Here is a 9,112-nt window from a genome sequence, read left to right as displayed (position 1 = left end):
TAACTTCGTTATAATATAGCATACATTATTACGTACGCAGTTATCTCATCCTTCTCCCTACGGAGTTTTTTTTTTTTTTTTACAAACAACTTGTTTCATAGAAATGTTCAAAATAAAAAGTTTAAATTTATAGATGAGGTTATACATGGCCTGCAATAATCTGAAAATTTAATAACTGACCTAGGTAATGAAGTTATTAGTTGAAGTATTACACCCTTTATAAAAAGGCCTACAATCTTCGAAGAAGTTATAGGGAAATTCCGACCGGGAGAGGGAGTGGCTTCCCTTAATAATTTACAGACAAGTGTAGTACAGTCAGGAAATGCTACGCAACGTGATGAGTTATGATGGTTCAATATTATATTCAACTCTACTACAGGTAAAAACCATACATTGTAAACACACACACACACACAGAGATTTGTAAATAGTCTGCATACATGTTGTGTCTGACGTTTCTAATTGTAACATACATATATAATTATTCGCTGGTCATTTTTTGGCTCTAGTCTACATATTTTTTTTTCTTTTATCTTTGACCAATCAAATTAATTTAGTCGCTAAATTTGTACTTGCACCCCCACTTCCACCCAACCAGTTTTTCTTTCGGAGAGCCTTCTAAATCTTGCTGTGTAATACAATTCTGTACTAGAGGAGTTTACCTGTAAACACATTGAAATATCATAATAATACTTGGCATGTATATAATACGCATCCATTGAAAATTCACCCTAAATACCTACGTACTCGTGTGTTAAAAACCTACGTACATTTTACATGTACTCTTAAATATCTACGTAATATTTTTTTTATTTCAGGATATGATTTTACTGATTTTTTTTTCTTTTCTGTAAGTCTTAGTAACTCTTTTCACGGTTTCACAATTCCTCTAAGCCTTACAGAAAAGAAAAAATTCTCAGTAAAATTACATCTTGAAGAATGACCTTTGAAGCCACGAAACCGGTAGAAGAAAGTAATAAAAAACAGAACAGTCTGTTATTCCATTGATTTGTTATTCGTATCCACAGGTGAACCTTGTTGATGTTTTGGTTATGTTAATTAACGGACAAACAGAAATGTAATAGTCTTGTACTCCATTTTTGTACTTAACCTCTTTGATCTTATAATTCTATATTACACTTTTACAATACCGGTTTCGCAGCTTTACAGTTGTTACTTTTCACCTCTAAACTGATTAAACGTGCACAAGAGAAAACTTTCTAGTTGTTAAATCTTCAATATCCAAACAGATATTAGTGAGCTTTAAGACTTACGGTTTTTACACCTAACATCTGGCGATTTCCTTGTTTTGACCTAAAAAGACATTAAAAAGTTGTTTGTTACTTCTTACATCTCAGACTAAAGAAGACATAACGTTAATTAACTAATTCAATATACACTACAGTGCTAGCGGCATACCTCTTTACATTAACGTTATACACTTTTACATAATACAAAGTCAGGCTTCGGAGTTAAAGACAGCACAGACAATTCATTTACTCGCAAGAAACTGCGAGAATGCTTACTAATTATGTCAAAGAATCTAAAAATAACTAATGAATGAAACTATTGGGATCGTTTGTAAGATCAGTGCGTTTTGAAACGGGAATAATTTGTAGCTGAAGTTAGATAATGTAATATTGGTGGAAGACTAGAATCCTTTCAAATATGTATGTAACTTTGTCTTTCACTTGTTATTCAAATTAGATAAATTAAAACGAAAAATCTTGGCTCGGTGACTTTCATCTTTAATGCTTGCGAAATGTTTTTTTTTTCTTTATGTACCAACAGCAGGCTTTAAATTCACGTGCATATTAGTTGCCATAAGTTATTCTTAATTTGTAAGGATCACAGTTATGAACGAGTTTTGTTAGTATTTGTGTTAATAACTAAAATAATTATAATACACACTCGAGTGTCACTGAATACGTTTGTAAACAATTACGTGAGTAGGTTTTACTAAGCCTTAAATTTCGTTATTGAAAATTAGTTTTATTCTCTCTTCCGAATTACAATCGAAATGATAACGTGGCAACAAACTCAGTTTGAAAAAAAACCATCTAAATTTGGCCCAGACTCGTGACGGCAATGAACCACCTCCCCAACCTTAAGGTTTATTTACATGACGGATGGTTGGGCTGCAGTCCAAAATAACGTAAGCCGAAAAATAATTAACCAATAAAGAAAAGGAAAGTTAATTTCATTAAAAAAATGTATTTGAACTAGAAAAAGACAAAAACAAAACACGACAACTTCTTAAACAATCTTTGCAAGTATAAACTAAGTTCGCATATGATGCACACGAATAAAAGAAAAGTTACATACAGCTATTGTTTTATATACTTTTGGTAACTCAATACGGTGAGTAAAACAAATAACTATCATAGGCCCTTGATTAATATTCCCAAGGCTATTAACCTTTATTAACCGTTCTTGCTAATTAAAGTGTATTTTTAGTACAGTACATAAACCGGTTATCCCGATCAATTATCGGCGAAATAGGAAAGAGCGAAATGTGATATTCAGTGACATCTACCGGTATAGTAACCAATCTCCTTCCATAATTACGCTCTTTAACAAAAATATTTGTATAAAGTTAGGCTTCGCTTTCTGTTAACAAAAACTAAACAAATGCAAACCAAAACGTGTTTGTATATATATCTACACACACACACACATGTTTTGGTTTGTATTTGTTTAGTTTATATATATCAATGATTATCAATTACAATTATTGCCAATAGGCGATTTAGATCAGTACTGTCAAACAATAAAGAATTTATAATCATTTGGTGCATCTACTTTGGCTTCCGGTCAGTCATCCATAGATATCCCATCTGTCAATCAAAATCCAAAACGCCGAAGTTAAACAAGTTGACCATCATGGAAAATCATAACAAAGGTGAAGAGGTGATTGCTTAAACCTACAACGTCTCACCTCCTACCGCCTTTCGCTGTTTGTAGCCAGGTGTGGAAAGGCAGTTATTGTTTTAAAAGTAGAAACAGAACCACCCAAATTTTTTACAGTATAGAACTCCCAACCACAAACCTTATAAAGGTCTTAAAAACAAAATAATAAAAAAATTAAGTAACTTACTAATAAATTGTCTAAAACTTATTCAAGTATGACACGCGAAAGCTGAGGCAGACCCTGCTTCCTGAAGTTGGTCTTTCCAGCCCGGCATACTGAATAAAAAAAAACTGGTTTGATAACCAAGTTAGTTACTCAAGGTCACCTTTGATAAACTAACGACCTCTAAGTAAGAAGTTTTCCATAATTGAAAGTTTATTATTTAATATAAGTTTCTATTTATTATTAAGTATAGTAAAAAAACAGTAGTTGTATATCTCTTATTTTTTAGTTTATTTATAAATAAGGAAATATTATCCATAAAAGAGTTATTACTTTTGCATACCGTTACAAATATTTTCAGTTGAGATATAGTTATCGCTTTTAACAAAACATTAGGAATAACGCTGTGGGAAGTAGGTAAACCAAGGATGGGAAAATTAAATTACCTTATTTTATCAAAAATGGTCAACTGAACTCTGCCTTCTACAATGCCCCCCAGTAGCACAGCGGTATGTCTGCGGATTTACAACCCTAAAAACCGGGTTTCGATACCCGTGGTGGGCAGAACACAGATAGCCCATTGTGTAGCTTTCTGCATAAATTCAAACAAACAAAGCCTTCTACAAAATAAACGTCTATGTCTAGATAATTAGCGTAAGAATCATTGCTATTACTTTTTCTATAGTCAAATTCCTGAGGATATATTATATTTGGGGCGATGTTTAAATTATTTATTGAAATTAAATCATCACTATATCGGAATGTATAGTTAAATGAATTGGGATTTAAACTTTTTTTGAAACTAAATATTGGTAGAAGAACAGATACAAATTGAAGAGAAATTAGCACCCATTGGAATACCCACCGTTTTTTTTTATAGAAATGTTGATTAAAAGTTATATAACTATTATAAATACAGAAGTACAGTATGTTTTTTGCATTGGATCTTAGTGAAGTTATATTTTGTAAACCTATCTCTGCATCCATAAAGTTATCAAACAGGTTATTAAATACTCTAACAAGATCTTTTAAATATATTGTAGTATATAATGTAGTCAAATCGTAAGTCGCGACTGAATTGGCTGTTTTTAAATAATCTAGATTATTTAGACATTCTATAATTGGAATATTATTTGTATGGTAAAAATTTTCTGAATTTTTGGATAACACTGTTTTTATATCTTTAAACAAAATATCTAAAATTTTGTTAAGTACAATGGAAACGGATTTGATAACAGTATTTAAGGAATTGGTTTGTTTATTTATAATTAAGCACAAAGCTACACAATGGGCTATCTGTGCTCTGCCCACCACAGGTATCGAAACCCGGATTCTGCCGTTTTAAGTGCGCAGACATACCGCTGTACCACTGGGGGTTAAAGAATTGGTAATAAATCCAAATTTTCCAGGATTCTTATGCAGTTTATGAATAGCATACACAAATGGTAAATTATAGCAGTTTATGTATACATTCCATTTTTAAATGCTTTCTTTATATTGGTAATAACAGTATCTTTCTTTAAAGCAGTTTTTGTAAAAGTACTTGAGGTATTGATTTCATTAATTAAAATTTAGGCATATAATTTTCTACATATAAAGCCAAAATTACATCCAGCTTTATCAATAGGTAAACTTATCTTGAACTTTTTTATTTTGTTTCTAAAAAACATTAAAAGTTTTGTTTGTTTGTTTTGAACTTCGCGCAAAACTACACGAGGGCTATCTGCGCTAGCCGTCCCTAATTTAGCAGTGTAAGACTAGAGGGAAGGCAGCTAGTCATCACCACCCACCGCCAACTCTTGGGCTACTCTTTTACCAACGAATAGTGGGATTGACTGTCACATTTTAACGCCCCCTACGGCTGAAAGGGCGAGCATGTTTGGTGTGACGGGGATTCGAAGCCACGACCCTCAGATTGCGAGTGGAGTGCCTTAGCCACCTGGCCATGTCTAGCAAACTGAGCACTTGAGGATTTCGCGATTCCCGAGCGGAGCAGATGAGGGTGTGAATGAAGGAAAAGTGGTGCAATTCGCTACAATTATATCGAAAACAAACAGCATACGTGAACAATCTTTTTGAAAGTTCACACAAATACAATACAGTCAATGTTTGAAGTTATCAAAAATGTGTGCCTTTTACCCATTCAACTGTCCAAGTAAACCTAATTTCACAACATAAATCTATTGTACTAAGTTGATTGCATGGTATTTCACATAGTGCTGATAAAATATTGAAATATTATAATAACTTAAAATCTAGAGGTGATGGAGTAATTCTGACCAGATGTTTGAAATCAGCACCATTAAATTACCCGGAATCACTTGAGTTTTCTCCAGTAGCAAATTTTTTGTCGTCCACTGTAATTTAAATAGTTACAACAGTTATATTGAAAATGATCAAATTGAAAATAAATATGGCGATTCTGCTGATTTGTCAACTTATTGTATGAATGCAATAAGTCTCAAACAGAATATGGATGAAATTTTACAGGAATTACAATGTATGAAATTTTATTTTACTTGTATTCGTAGAAACCAGGCTTAAGAATGATGATTTCATATTCAAGGTTACTCTGTTTATTTTTCAAATACTCTAGAGAGAAAAGGTGGAGGCACTACAGCCTGTATTAAGGAGGAAATGTTGTTTGGTTTGAATTTCGCGCGAAATTACACGAGGGCTATCTGCGCTAGCCTTTCTTAATTTAGTAGTGACAGACTAGAGGGAAGGCAACTAATCAACACCACCCACCGCCAATTTTTGGGCTATTCTTTTATCATCGAATAGTGGGACTGACCATCACATTATAACGCCCTCAAGGCTGAAAGAGCGAACGTGTTCTAGGACTGAGACTCGAACACCCCCCCCCCCCCACACACACAGATTACAAATCGAGCGCCCTAACCACAAGGCCACGAAAGTGAAAGTATTATTTGATGTGTTTCAAAAGTTATTGATTTTGAATGCTAACATAGAATTTATAGCACTAAAAATTAGTAATAATTATCTAGCCTGTCTCTATAAAGCATTGTTTATCAAACGGTGGGTCGCGAGCAGTCTACACTGAGTCAACATTTTGTTGTTTTTGAGGCCTCGAGGTATCCGAGAGGTGCATATATCACCTTTGTAATGAAGTTTGCCGAACTGTTTTTTTTCATCCTTGTAGAGATAATGGGGGTCGTCTGGGAAATCCAGCTGAGAAACACTGTTATAAAGAAGATTATGGAAAGTTTAGAAAATACATTAGTTATGCTAAATAGGAAAGAAGCATCATTTAATATAGTAGAAGATTTTAATATTAATGTTTTAAATGATGTGTTTGTTTGTGTGTTTACAAATGTCAGCTATTGTTGTTAAATATATTACGTGTTATAACTTTTTTGTATTTATTTTATGTATGTTGATTTTCTTTCTTTAATTATATGCTTTGTACAAACATCCTTTCTTTTTTCGTTTTTTGTCTTTCCTTTCCACATACTAAATTGACTGTATTTAAAAAGTTTACTTATTTAGAACATACTGTATTATCTAGTATGTTAATCAAGTTGAACTGAATTAAACATAGTTTTTTCGAGAACATTAAAACAAGCATAAACTTTTATTAGCAGAGTTCCTGGTATTATACGTACCCGTTTGATTTGAATAATTTATTTACTTGAATTGAAATTATTTAACCCATAGATATAATGTATGTTTTCATGGGAAATAGGATAATGTTAATAACTAATTTGTAACAATATTTATTAATAATTTTTCAACGATAGATGTCAGCAACGTATTGCTGAGCTACTAAGGTACAAACAATACTAACCAACAGTTAGGTAACACATAAACTGAAAGAACAATGGTTTGTCTGGTTCGATAGCTAAAAAAACGTAACGTAAGGAGACGATTGTAAATGTCAGAAGAACTAAACTGTTTGCAGCAGTTTAGAAAAAATAATAATCGCGAAATTCGCCGACGACAGAAACACTTAAAAATGATATTCGAAACAACTGAATGGATGTTTTAAACAAATACCGTGATGGAGGTTGTTTGAATGAAAGTTTCTCTCAAACTTGCAGAGTTCTGTATCATATATTTTAGTACACTGGAGTTGTTAATGTTTAAATACAAACTAAGTTAACCAACTCACTTGGTATAACAGTTTTGTGTATTTTATCTACAATTCATACATGGAAGACATGATTCAATGATGTAGTTTTATTGCTTTCGTATGCCTAACAGTTGTTCATTTTAACTGCACAAAAAAGGCGCATTTGAGTGCTGATAACTATATAACCTTATAACTTCGTAATTCTTGACATTCTTCACTTTCAACCACTCTATCGAGTGTCAGAAACGAATTATCATTTATGTAGCACGCGCTATATACAAACCAAGTTACCAACATGAATGCGCTAACTGCATTCAGAATCACGTGTTTTAGAAATACATCGATAACTAGAAAGTGTTTTTTTTTATTTACAAAATTAACAAACTAAACATTCAACCCAGTTATAGATTTATAATTTTAGCACATGCTCTGCTTTGCTTCTCGGTTTAAATTGTTATGTTCATTTTGTGTGTTTCCTTCACATTTTTCATGCAATTATTTTTACATAAGTAAAATTCGAAAAGAACATGCCCATTTTAATGGTTCATTTCCAAAACTGCATTTCGAAATTCCGTGGCGTGGACGGCTGAACTTTTAAGTGACCATCAACAATATGTCTTTCAATCTTACCTTAGCTCTTATTATTACAACATAGAACTCTTTACTGATGAAACAGTGTTGTAAAACTTGTGATGACAACCTAATGCTCATAACAGAAAATTTTTTTGCTGTAACAATGAATGTTAATACTGACTGTGCTGCTTATCACAACCCTAATCCTATTGTTTCAGCAGTCTGTTTCTAATAACCATTGTTGTACTGTTCACCACAACCTTATCCTTATTTTTACAGCAAACAATTTTCTTGTTATGAGCATTATTGTGCTGCTTATCACAACCCCGATCCTATTGTTGCAGCAGTCTGTTTCTAATAACCATTGTTGTACTGTTCACCACAACCTTATCCTTATTGTTACAGCAAACATTTTCTTGTTATGAGCATTATTGTGCTGCTTATCACAACCCCGAATCCTATTGTTGCAGCAGTCTGTTTCTAATAACCATTGTTGTACTGTTCATCACAACCTTATCCTTATTGCTACAGCAAATAATCTCCTAATAGACAAACATTCTTATGCTGCTCATCAAAACCATAATCTTATTGTTGCAGCAAAGAATCTTCTACTAAACATTGTTGAACCGTTAATCACAGTTTTATCCTTGTTGTTACAGTAAAGGATCTTATTATAATAAACCTTTTGCGGTCATCAAAATATTACCCTTATTGTTACAGCAAATAATCTTTTCTAATTAACATTGTTGTACTGCTTATTAAAATTTTGTTCTTATTGTTGCAGCAAATAAATATTGTTAGTGTCAATGAGAACCATGATATTATTGTTGCAGCAAATAAATATTGTTAGTGTCAATGAGAACCATGATATTATTGTTGCAGCAAATAAATATTGTTACAGTGTCAATGAGAACCATGATATTATTGTTGCAGCAAATAAATATTGTTACAGTGTCAATGAGAACCATGATATTATTGTTGCAGCAAAGAATCTTCTATTAAACATTGTTATACTTCTAACCAAAACCACAATGTTATTATAACAGCAAATATATATATATATATATATTAATAAGTATTTTTGCACTGCTTTTCACAACGTTAACCTTATTGTTACAGTAAAAAAACAATTACACGAATATTATTGTACTGCATATCGCAATCTTAATCTTATTGTTACAGCAAAGAATCTTTATCACTACTAACAGTGGTGTACCACTTATTATTACTACTTTAACCCTATTGTTACAGTTTACACGAATATTATTGTACTGCATATCACAATCTTAATCTTATTGTTACAGCAAAGAATCTTTATCACTACTAACAGTGGTGTACCACTTATTATTACTACTTTAACCCTATTGTTACAG

General features: G+C 32.3%; 1 protein-coding gene across 1 annotated transcript in view; it reads right to left on the bottom strand.

The window, feature by feature from the left end:
• Positions 1–9,112, bottom strand: part of LOC106460173 (plasma membrane calcium-transporting ATPase 2-like) — a 222,671-nt gene that overhangs the window by 212,608 nt on the left and 951 nt on the right. Inside the window, exon 2 of the mRNA XM_022386821.1 lies at positions 1,275–1,314. The gene's annotated coding sequence lies outside the window, so the exon portion shown is untranslated. The remainder of the gene's footprint in view (positions 1–1,274; positions 1,315–9,112) is intronic.

The sequence above is a fragment of the Limulus polyphemus genome, unplaced genomic scaffold (assembly GCF_000517525.1).
Source record: "Limulus polyphemus unplaced genomic scaffold, Limulus_polyphemus-2.1.2 Scaffold722, whole genome shotgun sequence".
Classification (NCBI taxonomy): domain Eukaryota; kingdom Metazoa; phylum Arthropoda; class Merostomata; order Xiphosura; family Limulidae; genus Limulus; species Limulus polyphemus.
Note: the sequence above shows the minus strand (reverse complement) of the source record. Positions and strands in the feature narration are given on the sequence as shown.